This window comes from Hibiscus syriacus, unplaced genomic scaffold (genome assembly GCF_006381635.1).
Source record: "Hibiscus syriacus cultivar Baekdansim isolate YM2019G1 unplaced genomic scaffold, ASM638163v2 tig00117040_pilon, whole genome shotgun sequence".
Lineage (NCBI taxonomy): Eukaryota > Viridiplantae > Streptophyta > Magnoliopsida > Malvales > Malvaceae > Hibiscus > Hibiscus syriacus.
This window is the reverse complement of record NW_024063535.1, coordinates 369,399-384,199: the sequence shown is the minus strand read 5'-3', so window position 1 is coordinate 384,199 and position 14,801 is coordinate 369,399. Positions and strand designations below refer to the sequence as shown.

Here is a 14,801-nt window from a genome sequence, read left to right as displayed (position 1 = left end):
TGTGAAATAGATAACCTGCCTTCATACTATCATCCATGTCAAATTCCGGAACCAGTCAATTTAGAAAAAAGATGGATTCCAATGGCCAAAATTGTTCCTAATGATGGCACTGGGAGCTAACTCTGTGGCTAGCTACGCCTTACATTTCCTCCTCCACCTCTAAAAGCTTCTTTGACTGGTGAAAGATAGGTAGATATAGACGATAAGTAATCACTAGGATCCAAAGCAAGCGCTTCCCAATGAGGCAATGGTAGCCGTTACAGATGCAGCAGGAAGCGCTCAATGTAACATCATCATACTTTCTAGTTCTCAAAGGGTACAAGAAAATCCATGAAACTTCGTTGGTCTTGATCATTTAAATCCAACTGCTACCAGGAGCTACCTTCACTCCCCTTTCCTTCATTTCCAATCTCATTCTCTCAGCTTCCTCATATCTTCCAACACTAGCATATATCCTAGCCAATAACACATAATTGGCTGCATTAGACGGCTCTATCTCAAACAAAGCTCTCCCAGCAATCTCAGCCAATTCAACTTCTCTATAAGTTCTACAAGCACCAAGTAACGCTCCCCAAGTCTTTGCAGTTGGCTTCACAGTCATTTCTTTAATAACTTTGTAAGCATCATACAACCTCCCTGCTCTGCTCAATGCATCAACTAAACACGAATAATGATCAGCACTTGCTTCAACTTTGTAATCCGTATGCATTCTATCAAAATAATCCAATGCTTCATCAGCTAATCCAGAATGGCTACAAGCTTTTAAAACGCCAAGAAAAGTAATGTCATCAGTGTTGGTAAAATAGATTGCTGCAAAACGAGGCGTTAGCACTGACTGGAAAATATTAAATAAAATAATCAATCAGAATGATAACCGTGTCGTGGTAATCCACTGCCTTAGAAGCAAATTCGCCCCGATGTGTGTAATCGCTACAATGGACGAACAACCCCCTGAGGTTAACACGGCTCTCCAAGAATTCGTACACCCGAAAACTGGAGTGAACTTGGTGGTATTGCTCTTCTCTCAACTCAAACAACACTCAAAAGATAGGAGTGTTTCAAAGCAAATGTTTGCTTGGGATATCTCAAAGTGAATGAAATTGCCCTCTATTTATAGGCTAAATAGTGAGGGCAAAATAGTCACTTCCAAATCACAATTTAATTCTATTAAACATAGAATTAAAAACCTTTAAAAACTGTTACAAATTGAGCATTACCAACATTCCCCCACTAATGCGAAAGAATTCTTTCGTAAAGATGAGAGCAATGAAGTAAAAACATGAGAAGAGCAATAGCGAGATTTGTTGTTTAAGCACTAGTGAACGTATCTGGAACTAGTACATAGTGATGATGAGCAATCCTTCTCTTAGATAAGTGAAACTAGTCTGGAACTTTCTAAGATTGGGGTAAACTCACACAACTAACCCCTTCATCCACCAAAGTTCTCGATGTGTCTACAAAGAATATATACAAAAACGTATATATGTTTAGCCCTCTTTCCTCAGGATTCTAATAAGTGTACTAGAAAAACGGCCCAACGTTTTTCAGAAGGTGGCTAATCCTTCTCACTTACGTAGGTTATTTCATCAAGTTTATATCAACATAAACCACTCAAACTGAGCTATGAAATAATTAAGAGCTTTTATAATAGCTCAACCTCACAAAGAGTATGGTGACTTTCTTCAAGTTCATTATTAATGAACCACCCAAACTCTGGGATAAGAAGTCATTAAGAATAATATTCAGCCTCATAATTCGGTGAATTCAATATGTCCTTCTCACTAGGAACTCCCATTCAATATGTCCTTCTCACTAGGAACCTCTTGGGTTTGAATTCATTAAGAGTTTAATAAAACTCATCCTCTCAAACGGTAAGTTCATCTAGTCCTTCGCGATTAGAACTACCCACTCAACTCTGGGTTATGAACTTATTAAGAATAGATATTCAACCAAAATCGGTAATTCATCAAGTCTTTCTCACTAAGACCACCCAAAGCCTGGGCTATGAATTTATTAAGAGCAATTAAGCTCATCCTGGGCATGCACATTATTCATCATAGGGATAGGTAGTAGGAATGTGCACTATGAGTCTTTCCATGGTTTCGTTTGACCACATGGAACTTAGATAACTAAGTTGGGTATCCACCATGAATTCCTCAACCAATGGGCTTTAGGCCCATCCCCCTCGACGAATCTAGGACCAGCTTCCGACTTAACCCTTTGGTAAGCGGATCTGCTAGGTTCCTTTCCGACTTCACATACTCTAAAGAGAGCACTCCATTCTTTATTAAGTGTCTAACTGATTCATGTCTTATGCGAATGTGTCTTTTCTTACCATTGTAAGCTTGGTTCTTAGCCACACATATCGCAGCTTGTGAATCACACAACAATGAAACTGAAGGAGTCGGTCTTCCCCACAACGGAATATCTGCTAACAATCTTCTGAGCCACTCGGCTTCTTGCCCAGCTAGGTCAAGAGCTATAAACTCTGTCTCCATGGTAGAACGAGCAATACAAGTCTGCTTTGATGATTTCCATGAGATTGCTGCTCCACCCAAAGTAAAAACATACCCGCTCGTAGAGCTTACCTCATCATTATCAGAAACCCAGTTGGCATCACAATATCCTTCTAGTACCGCAGGAAAGCCAACAAATTCAAGTTTCCAATCCAAAGTACCCTTAAGATACTTCAGTAAGCGTTTAAAAGCAATCCAGTGCTCACCACTCGGATTATGAGTATATCTACTTAGTCTACTCACAGCATAAGCAATATCAGGCCGAGTATAGTTCTTTAAGAACATTAAAATTCTGATTAATTTAGCATATTATGTTTGGGAAACGCTACTTCCTTTATTCTTAAAGAGATATATGCTAGTGTCACAAGAGTTCGAACAGGGACGACGTCAAAACTGTCAAATTTCTTTAAACACTTTCTCAAGATAGTGTGCTTGACATAAAGAAATCCCTTTCCAGTAATTTTGACTCCTAAGATTACATCAACTTCTCCCAGATCCATCATCTCAAATTTAGTGGACAAGAAACCGTTTGTTTTGTTAATGGACTCAATGTTAGAACTGAAAATCAACATGTCATCAACATACAAAACTTATGATGACGCAATCAGTATCAAACATCATCGAATACACGCAAGCATCCGAACCATTCACAACAAAACCAAAACTAAGTATAGTTTTATGAAATTTCTTGTACCATTGTTCTCATATAGATCTCCTCATCTAGATCTCCATTCAAAATGCAGTCTTAACATCCATTGATGTACTTGCAACTTATGAATGGAGGCTAGTGCAAATAATGCACGGATCGTTGAGATGTTCATAATGGGAGAGTAAGAATCAAAGTAGTTTAAAACAAACTTTGAGTGAACCCTTTGACAACTAGCCTTGCCTTGTACCACTGGATTAAATCATCTTGTCTCATTTCTTCCGGAAGATTCATTTGCTACAGATTGGTTTAAATCCTCTAGGCAAGTCAACTAATTCCCAAGTATGATTAGACATTATCGATTCTAGTTCATCATTATAGTGCTTTTCTAGAACTAGTATCGATAGATCTTATAGCCTTTTAGGATCCTTATATAATATTTAAGCTATGATCAGAAAGAGAGTCTAAATCATTTATCTCAGAAATAAAGGAAGTGATAAAATTTGGTCCAAATAGCCTTTTACTTCTTCTAGTCTCGAATCAATTTCTTGAGAAGACCTAGCAGAAATACTAGAAGAAGTGGATATAATATTTTCTATTTGAGTTTATGCATTTAATCTACATTTTAAGACACCCCCACATTTCTAACATTTTAGGATATCCATAAGTGTCTTGTAAAACATGTAAACAAATACTCACTCATACTAGAGTAAAGTTTGTTATGAGTTTTAGCCATAAAACTATATTTTTAACAAACTCAAGTTTTGTTTACACATAATTCTCAAAGTTTTGAGAAGTTACAAATCATTAAAATGCATAAACCATTATAAAATAGATAATCTCTTTTCTTTCCTCTACTTAGGAAAATCACTTAGAGATTTAATAGCTACAACACACTTTTAGTAGCAATAGAGTCTATCATATACTCATTCATGATATTCAACATATTAGCCTTAAAGAGATCATCATATATTTTATTTACTATGACTAAATTTGGTATTCCACTCAACCAAATTAATCTCTACTCTTTTAACTTCTGCACTAAGTTTTAAGAGTTTTTATCTTGTCATAGTATTTTATAAATTGGAATAGTGAGCATAGTAATGAACAATGCACCAGGTAGGTTTCTATGAAAGAGAGGTGGTGCACTAGGCACGCTTAAGTACCAAGTCTTCATAGAACCAATCCTAGACATGCACTTTCATACTCATCACACTATTTTCCAATAAATTATTTATAGATTTTCTCTTTCTTAAGGCTTTCTTAAAGAATTATGCTTGACACTATCTTATTAAGCATATATATTTTTGGGCTCACACTACCACCTTAGCCTTAGTAGTACTATCTTAGTCTTTACTAGTGGTTTTATCTCATTTTATAGTATCCACTGAGTTTTAAAGACTATCTTAAAGGCTCATGCAATCTAATTCATATATTTAAAAGGCATGAATTAACAGGCAACAAGTCTAAACAATCTGACCTCACAGGTAGAATCACAATTCCAAATAGACTTGTTCATTCTCACCATGCATGCAACTTCATTCTTTGCATCATCATCTTCATGATTCTCCAAAATCCATCGTGACAATCACTTCATCTAAACCAAAGTCAAATGAAGAATATACATGGTTAGTCGCGAAATTAATTTACTAACAATAATTTTTAAAAAAATATTATTGATAGTGACAAGATCCTTATCTTTAGGATTTTGGTTCCTTATCTTCAAGAGATTGTGGAAATCAAACTCAAATTTAACAACTATTCAATTTGGAGAATCTCCTCGTTCAACATCATCACCTCACATGAAAATAAATAGTTGCACATCTCCACATGAACCAAAGGTTGTTATTCTCCAAGAGAATCAATTTCCATTATAATGGAGTCATTAAATCATACTCTTTATTGCACAAATATTAGCAATATATACCCATGTATAATAGCAATATATATTCATTAAAATGAGAAAATAGCTAATTCACCAATATAGCTATGTAAACACGTTAAAAGCAATAAATGCTTTTTAAAGCAGTGAGCACAAAGAATGCTAATATAGTATAAAGCTAATTGATTTATACATGAAAGGAACCGAAATAATATTCATACCAACATTTCATGCATTATTATGCATTAAAATCCCCAATGAATTATCAATAAATATTGCTTTATTATACTATTTGACTAGTATATATTGATAATAGCCTAATACCATTCGAAAGCAATAAACACACGTCTCCATTATCTTTTCAGTTTTGCAATATAAAGACAATTCATTAAAAAATTATTTTGAAAACTAAAACGTTTCCTTGCTTTAAACTCATAAAGTAATGACTAATTAAACGTTTTTTCCGTTCCTTTTGTCCATAAGACCTTATAATACCATTGATGCTTATTATGAAATCATAATACTATTAATGCTTATATAATATAAAATTTATAAATATTCAAATATTAATGGATTATAAACGACTGTTAAGAAGTATTTAACAGCTATAATACTAATGTTTCCAATTCCATGCATTTTCTCAACTTTAATTCATGCTTTAAAGTTTCCAATATTTAAATGCAGGAAAACAACCTTGTCATGCATGTTTACTGTTTGCTCTTAATAATTATAAATGAATCATGAAATTAAAGCATGACAAATTTCTAAACATTAGCAACCACAAGTTTGTTACCATATTTCTGATCATGGCACTATCAAAGTCCTTTTGATTGCAAGATTATTGAGAAAACATGGTAAATCAACAGACTAACCGAAATCGATAGCCTCAATTTCCTTCTTTAGATATTTTGGTAATCGATGCAAAAACATGTGCCTATCAGATTGTACTGTTGTCGTTTGTAGCAGCAGTATAGAATTTGCTTCTAAATTGTTGGTAAAATAGATTGCTGCAAAACGAGGCGTTAGCACTGACTGGAAAATATTAAATAAAATAATCAATCAGAATGATAACCGTGTCGTGGTAATCCACTGCCTTAGAAGCAAATTCGCCCCGATGTGTGTAATCGCTACAATGGACGAACAACCCCCTGAGGTTAACACGGCTCTCCAAGAATTCGTACACCCGAAAACTGGAGTGAACTTGGTGGTATTGCTCTTCTCTCTCAACTCAAACAACACTCAAAAGATAGGAGTGTTTCAAAGCAAATGTTTGCTTGGGATATCTCAAAGTGAATGAAATTGCCCTCTATTTATAGGCTAAATAGTGAGGGCAAAATAGTCACTTCCAAATCACAATTTAATTCTATTAAACATAGAATTAAAAACCTTTAAAAACTGTTACAAATTGAGCATTACCAACAATCAGGCCGCACGTTTGCCAACTCCATTTGCTGAAAAACTTCCAATGCAGCCTTTGCCTCGCCATGTAAAGCGTAAGCTGAGATTAAACTACTCCAAGCCACTACATCTCTTTCTCTTATACATCGGAATACATTCCGTGCATTAACAAGACTTCCACATCGCCCGTAAGCTTCCACTAAACCCACTTCTGAACTGCGGGTGAGGTTCTATGTTGTTTCGAAAAGCATAGCCATGAATTCCTTTAATCAAACTCAATGCAGCTACGCCAACGCAAGCAGGTAATAAAGCAAGAAGGGTAATCATATTCGGCCTCAACCCCATTTTCTGCATCCTTCTATAAAATTCAATAGCCTTAAAAGACCCATCTTCCAATTCATTCAAACCTGCTATGATGGCATTAAACGTCGACTCGTTCGGCTCAACATCCATAGACCGAAACAATTCCAATGCCACCTCCATGTCTCCGGAGCGCGCGTAGAGAGAAATCATGGAACTCCAAGAAACGGGGTTTCGTCGAACAACTTGCGTGCCAAAGGATGGAGAAGCATTTGCCATAAAAGTAGATAAGAGCGCAAGCGACGAATTGGTTGGAGAGGAGAGATGACTTGGTGGCGTGAGCGTGAACGGTGGAGCCGAGTCGAGGGCGGTGGATAGCGGAGCATGATTTGAGAACGAGGGGAAAGACGAAAGGGTCGAGAGTGAGCGACGGCGAGGTTTGCATAGTGTGGAAGAGAGAGAGGGCGTCCAAGTGACGACCTTGGTTCACTTAAGAGGTTAACTGTTTCGTTAAAGACAGTAATCGCATGTAGTTTGTAGTGTTGGAACTCATGTTTCGATAATTCAATGTCCAGTTTATGTAACGAGTTAGCTCAAATACTTAAATATTAAGTGACCCTGTTTAGTAAGTTTCAATTTATTACAAGTTATTGTAATATATTTAAAATTTTATTTTAATTTATTAAATATAAAAATATTTTTATATAATTTAGAGAATTGGAATATACATGAACAGTTGAATCAATGTATTTAATAATAATAAATTTAACAAAATGTGACACTGTCATCCTACTCTTATCATGCGTTGATCGTAATTTCAGGCAGTCTTTTAATGACAGATTCAACCAAAAAAATAAACAAAGGCGTAGAATGAAGGAGGTTGCTCACATGCCTAGTTTATTTAGGTAGTCTTTTCAGTATTGCAACACACCTTTTCGTCCTACTAGGATTCAAATTTTGCTAAGATTTAAAATCCTAAAAGTATGATAGAGTTCTACTATGATTTAAACTCCTAAAGATAGGATCCACAAGCACTATAAATAGCCATTGTAACTCACTATTGTAACACACGATTTACAGACAAAATACAGAGGAAAACACGAAAAATACAAAGACAAAGCTATTGTAAACGATTCGAAGTAATAAAGGTGAAAACTTTTTTTATCTTTCGTTTGTTTCTCTTTACTCTTCACTTGCATGTGTTGTTAATTGTGTTTTATTTGGAGAACCCCAAAGACAAATGTTTTAGCCGATGACCCAGAGGAAGTTTTTTCGAAACTTTGATTTCAGATCTACGCTCCCTAGAGGCTATTTCGTAAAAACAAATTACATTTTTAGAATGAGAGTACGAAAATCTATCAAAAAATGATTTTTTTTATTTTTGTCGGTTTTAATCTTCAATGTTCTTTGACATTTACCCACTTAATTTACATTCCTTTCATTTTAATCCCGTAATTAGTATATATATATATATATATATATATATATATATATATATATATATATATATATATATATATACTTGCTAATTTTATTTTTAATTTATCACTTTTTTAATTTTCTCTATTTATATACGTTATTACCCATATATATATATTTATTTTCTTTGCATTTTTATTATTACTATTATATTTATTATATTTTACTATTATATTTTCCTTTTATTCTACTTATTATATATATATGTATATTTTATATTTTATTATTATTATATTTTTTATTTTCTCTTTCTTTTTATTATTCTTGTATTATTACTTGTATTATTTTTATATTATTTATTTTGTTATATATATATGCGTATGTTCTTTTTAAATATTTTAGTTTTTATACCTATTATTAATATATATTTGGTTTTTTTATTTTTAGTGCTATTTTATAATATTATACATATATTTTTCTATTAATTTTTTATATTCTTTATTATCATTATATTATATTTATTTTCTTTTTTTATTGATATTATGTTGTTATATATACATTTTACTATTATTATATATATATATATATATATATATATATATATATATATTCTACACAAGTTAATTATATCTACCTACTTTGTCCCCACCTCTCATCATTTTTTTCTTCATGTCAATTATACTTCACCAAACCTTACTTTCTTTTCTTCCCTTTTCGGTGTGATTGTCTTTTTTTAACTACTTATTATCATTATTAGTATTGTTATTATATAATATATATATATTGTAATTATCTTTATTTTTTACCATTATATGTGTATATGTTCTTTTCGTCATTTAATTTATTAATTTATATATATTTACTTTTTATTTATTTATTATATATATATATATATATATATATATATTATTCGTACTTTGTTATTATTATTTTGTTTATTTGTTTTATTTATTTTCTTTTTCTTTTTCTTTTTCTTTTTAAAATATATTTTATTATTTGTTTTTTTACTTACTATTTTATCTTTGCTTTCTTCATTTTATCATTTTACTTATTTTGTTTTCTTTTTATTTTAATTTAATTAATTAATTTCTTACCATTTATCTTACATGACTTTTTTACTTTCTTAAGGGTACATTTTCAATCAATCAAATGTAAGTTTTGGATCGTTATTTTACCTTTCAATTTAAACTTTCAACTTTCTTAATTAAAGACAACTGGAAATTACATAGTACCGAAAGGGCGGTTCAAGGGTGCTAATCCTTCCTTGACCGTAACCGACTCCCGGATCCGACATATCACTGGTAAGATGCAGATCAGGTAAGAAATAAGGTATCCGATCAACCTACTTTTCGTAAAGTAAATGATCGGTGACGACTCTCAATTCACATTTTTCAAGTCGAAGCCCAATTCTGGGGCACAACCGAAAGACGGTTGCGACAGCTTGGCGACTCCGTTGGGGACACAGGTAAGTGAGTCAGACTAAGGTAATTTCCAGTTGTCTTTTTAAGGAAAAGGGTAAGTTTAAATTTTAAGGTAATATTTTGATCCTTTTTAATTACTTTTGATTATATTTTCGAGTAAATAGTTGGATTAATCGTTTTCTCAAGATTTCAGCCTTTAAAGTTTTTTTTTTCATCTAAGGCTCTATACCTAAGCTCCAAACCCTGTTTTAAGTAGGGGTGAAAGCGATGCCTTCGTGTGAATTTATTCACCGTGCGGGCCTAGCAAGTAGCCTTCGGGATTCATATACCTTATGTCTTCGTGTGAATTTATTCACCGTGCGGGCATAAGAGAATGTGTCCTCTCGAGTTTAACTTAGTCCACACAAGCCTGTGATGGGTTTAGGACTAAGGGTCTGGCAAGCCCAAGGGGGCACCGGCAAGGAGAACTCGAGTACCTTTTTTTAGAACCTAAACCCGGAGACTACAAGGAGTTAGGGCCCACCCCAAAACCTCGTTCTAAACCCTAGGATGCCAAAATTATTTTCTGTTTTACTTTCTGTTCAAAACATGTGAACTAGAAATTTATGCGGTTAGGACTTGTTCAAAATCAACTTGCGGGATAGAGATCATGTCCGGGTAGGAATAATAAGCATGTGGGGTAAATATCATGTGGGGTAGGACTTTTATTTTCATGATTGCTTTGATTATTATCTTTACCTTACTAACTCTTTTCATTTTTTTCCTCTCTTTTATTTTATTTACATCATCTGCATCATTCAAAAGAGGTGTTGATCCACAAAAAAACGTGTTCATTAACCATAAATAATCTGCATTAATGGACAAAGGTGTTGTAATACAGGAGATTAAAAACCCCGAGGTACGACTATGGTCCGAGAAGACTCAGAAAGAAAAGGGAGACAATCTTCAAGGAAGTTATGTGTTAGAGCTTGTTAGCTATGCCTCTATCAGCCTAAAATAGAACAATGTGCAAGAACTTCGAGACATCTGGGACAGTTGGAAGAATGATCAAAAAAAGAAGTTCAGTCAGCAGTATTGGTGACATTGCACTTTTGCTTCATGTTAAGACCGGTGAGCCCTTAATCAGAGCCTTGGTTTAATTCTAGAACCCGGGATACATTTGCTTCACTTTTAACAAAGGGGACATGGTACTTACCATCGAGGAGTATACTACACTATTGCACTGTGAAAGCATTAAACTGGAGAGAGCCTACATCAAACACATCAAGAGTCAGCCTTTCAAGAACACACTGGCTAAGATTACAAGGGTTGATGAAAAGTGGGTGACTGACCGACTCCGAAACAAAGGTAACGGGTAAGGAATTGAGTGGATCCACATAAGGAAACTAATGAATGACCACCCTGATGAATGGAAGACTATAGACCTTTTTTGCACTAGGTCTGTATGGCTTGATTATATTTCCGAAGATTTTGGGATGCATTGACGCAGTCGTGGTAGAACTGATTGAGCAACTTCCGAAACGAGTCAACCCAGCACCAACCATCTTAGCCAAGACCTTTCGGTCTCTCAACCATTGTCGAAGAGCTGGCGGAGGTAGATTCATTGGATGTGTTCAGCTCCTTTAAGTCTGGATTCACAGCCACTTCTGGAAAACTAATGGGGTTGCCTACCACCGATTTAGCACTACGTATTCACCTTTGAGAGAGTTCATCACCATGAAATGGCTTGAAGGCGCTTCGACGGAAAAATGGATGAAGGTCTTCACACATCTTCAGGATCGGGATATTACTTGGAGAGCCCCTGGTTGTTCCTCAGTGATGTTCTTTTTTGATTTGGGGATTTTGACACTATGACCATACTTCGACTTTGGGGTGTAGTTGTGTATGCTCCGTTGTTGACACTTAGATAGTATGTGGCACGTCAGTTTGTCCCAGCAACATACATATTATCTACATCAGAGTTTGTGTATCACGGTGACAGTATAAGAAGAAGATCAAAGAGATAGACTAGTCATGGAAGAAAGTATCCTGGATAGATGTTGTGGCTGCTAGAGATATGCTCACTCCGGATTATGTGGAATGACAAAGATTGAGAAAGAATGATAACATCCCGGTGCCAGACTGTGAGGACACACGGACCATGAAGGAGCATCTCAGGCATGTCCCTTCTGAACTTGAGATAGCTAAGGCGGAGTTTGAAGCTGTAAAAAATGAGTTAAAGAAGAAGGTCAGAGAACTTAAAGCCGAGCGCTATCAGTGGAATCTAGATGCCGACTCTCAGAAAGATCGAGCAGATAAACTGGAAAGAAAGCATAAAAGAGACTGTTTTGAGCTCGAAGATTTGAGAAAGAGGTATCAAGATGCTGTCAAGGATAACTCCAAGTTGAAAGTGTCCTCTAAGTACTGGAAAGATGAAGCCCATAGCCTGAAAAGAAAATTCGAGGGGCCTGATGAGAGAACTTGGAAGGAACAGATGAAGACTGCCCAGAGGCGCTTGGTAGACAGTCAGCATCAAAACCTACGTCTGAGAATCCAAATGGTTGATCTGGAGAAACAACATGAGAGAGATGGTAAAACAATAGCTGAGTTAGAAGCTATTGTAGATGGATTCAAAAAGCAAGCGAGCGAGCTTCAGATAATGCCTTTCGACGGGGGTTTGCAGTGGCGTTTCCGTTGGGAGCAAGCACAACAAAGGGTGAAGGCCAGAGACGCAGTCATCCGAGAATTCTTGGATCAAGTACAGAAGGCAGCTCGCCATCTACATGGCCTGACAAGGGAAGCTAGAGTGGTTCGACAAGGCATATAACCAGTGACAGATGAAAACAGAAGACTTGTCAATCTGCTGGAAGTTGTTCGGGGTCTAGAGGATTTAGTCCGAATATACATTTGATTGTTTTTATGTCTCTTACAAGATAAAACATTTTTGTCAAAATAAGGATTATTTATAATAATGGACATTTTTCTGGATCAATGCCTCGAACATTTCATGCATTTTTTTTTCATTTTGCGTTGTGCATCTACATTTCATTTTTTTCATAAACATGAAATTTCTTCATGGAGGATTCGATGAAGTGGTTTTAACCACATGACACCAAATGGAAGCAAGATTGTAACATCAAAAGAAAAAATTAAAAACAATACAGTGGGAGCCTGATCAGTTGATTGTAGGACAAAGCCTGCCAGGATGATCTAAGAAAAGAATCCCCATATCCTAAGAGCTACGATGTTGAAACTGTTAGTTGTTACCACATAAGAATCCCCAAACATTCCTCTGAAAACTGTAAGACGCTTGCCGAAGAAGGGGGCATGGCATATACCATTTGCACTTAGAGGATTGTTTTGTTTGAACACGTCTTTGATCTTTCATGTTTGCTTAATCTTTTAAATGATTGAATTTATGCTTCTTTCTAAGGTGGAGCAATTGAACAAATTTTAATCTTTAGTTCTTCGAATATTAAATGAATTAATGATTCTTTTAATTCTTCAAGAATTATAGATTTTTTACATATGGAAAGATTAGACCTTCTTACCATGTCTCAAACCCCATAATAATACCTTGATTCTTTGCCCAAACAACTCGTGGTCATTACCAAAAGACGAAATTTTGACATTACCTCCTTTTGAAATTCTTGAACATTGCCTTTATCTTTTTGATACACTCATACCTTTCTTTGAGTCAATAAGATCACACCACTGTCTTTTTTAGACTCAAAAATAACCTTTCTTACCATTAAAACCCAAGGCATTGAGTTGTTCATTTTAACATGAGCATTCTTCTAAAGAACCAACTTAGGGCATCTCGCGGGGAGCCTGAACATTGAGACATCTGGGAAAAAAGAAGAATTTATTCGAAATAATTCTATCATATATTAATTACACTGTTTTCATGTGAATAGAATTAATCTTGAAAATCTATCCCCCTGGGGATACCTCTTCTGTGAAGATTTACATGTATGAAATGATGAACGGCTTTCTTTCTTTATCCCTTCACAACAGGAGAAAAATATATCCCTTGTGTCCCCTTTTGAGTCTGTAGTATTTTTCTTCTGATTCAACCCTAACCAAGGATCACCCTCCATACTGGGGGGCAAGGTGGAAGAAATATGCTCACATGAGCGAAGACATTGATTCAGATGAGATACCAAAAGGTGAACCAAATGCCAAGTGCAAAGATTCAATCAGAACAAAAAGGGCAAAAATAAAAAAGGAAAAGAAGCTAAAAAGAAGAAAACAAAAAAAGAAAGAACAAAAATCAAAAAGAAAAGGGGACAAAAAAGCACATGCAAAGATTCCCTAAAGACAAATGGCACATCAAGCTTCAAACTATGAGATTGATCAAGCACAAACATTCCCGAATCACTGAATCACTTTACTCGAAGATCATAGAGCATTAAGAAAGGGACATTTTGAGCAAGACATGACTGAAATCATCAGAATGAATTGATCCTTGGTTCAACACCCTGAAACACTTGTTTGGGCCTATTTATCCTTTTCTTTCATAACCATAAACCCTGACCTACATTACGTGCCTTAAAAGTCCCTTCTAATCATACATGGATTTCTAAACAGAATAGACTATATTCAGATTTCATCCCGCCCATCAGGATTAATCTTTGTTTGCAAAAAACAATATAATTAATGCATGGTAGAGAAAAATAACAAATGGGGGTTCAAGATGTAAATCCTGAATAACATCTTGAAACCAAAGGAGGATTCGAGTTGAAAACCTGAAAAGGCAGCTCGAATTTAAAAATTATGCAACTGAGGCGATCACAAATTCCTTGATAAGGCATCGCACAATCCAAATGTGACCATGAAAGCTGGGAGTTGGAGAACATTTCCAGTAGATGAGCATGCAAGCTACCCCATCAAACCGTTGAGCATCAAATGCCAAACCTATGAGCATCAAATGCCAAGCCTTTGAGCATCAAATGCCAAACCTTTGACCAAACATAATAACCTGAGATTTTTTTATCCTTTCCTTACTTAACCACTTCCCAAAATAGCTTTGATCTTGGCACTTGTCAAATAGCTATAATTCATTAAAGGATTAATAATATAATTAATTCTATGATATCCGATGAACTCTAGTTTATGATTCGTCTCAATTGTAAAACCGTGAAAGTGACAATATTTTCAAAACTTTGGATCAAACATTTTTCAAAACTCTTTTAATTGATATTTTCATAACTTTGAAAATAAAAGAGAAAGAAAAATAT

General features: G+C 34.9%; 1 protein-coding gene and 1 pseudogene across 1 annotated transcript in view; one reads left to right on the top strand and one right to left on the bottom strand.

The window, feature by feature from the left end:
- Nucleotides 1-14,801, top strand: part of LOC120197073 — a 20,992-nt gene extending 6,191 nt beyond the window's left edge. Inside the window, exons 2-3 of the mRNA XM_039198703.1 lie at nt 11,558-11,562; nt 14,790-14,801. The gene's annotated coding sequence lies outside the window, so the exon portion shown is untranslated. The remainder of the gene's footprint in view (nt 1-11,557; nt 11,563-14,789) is intronic.
- Nucleotides 288-7,295, bottom strand: LOC120197065 (annotated as a pseudogene).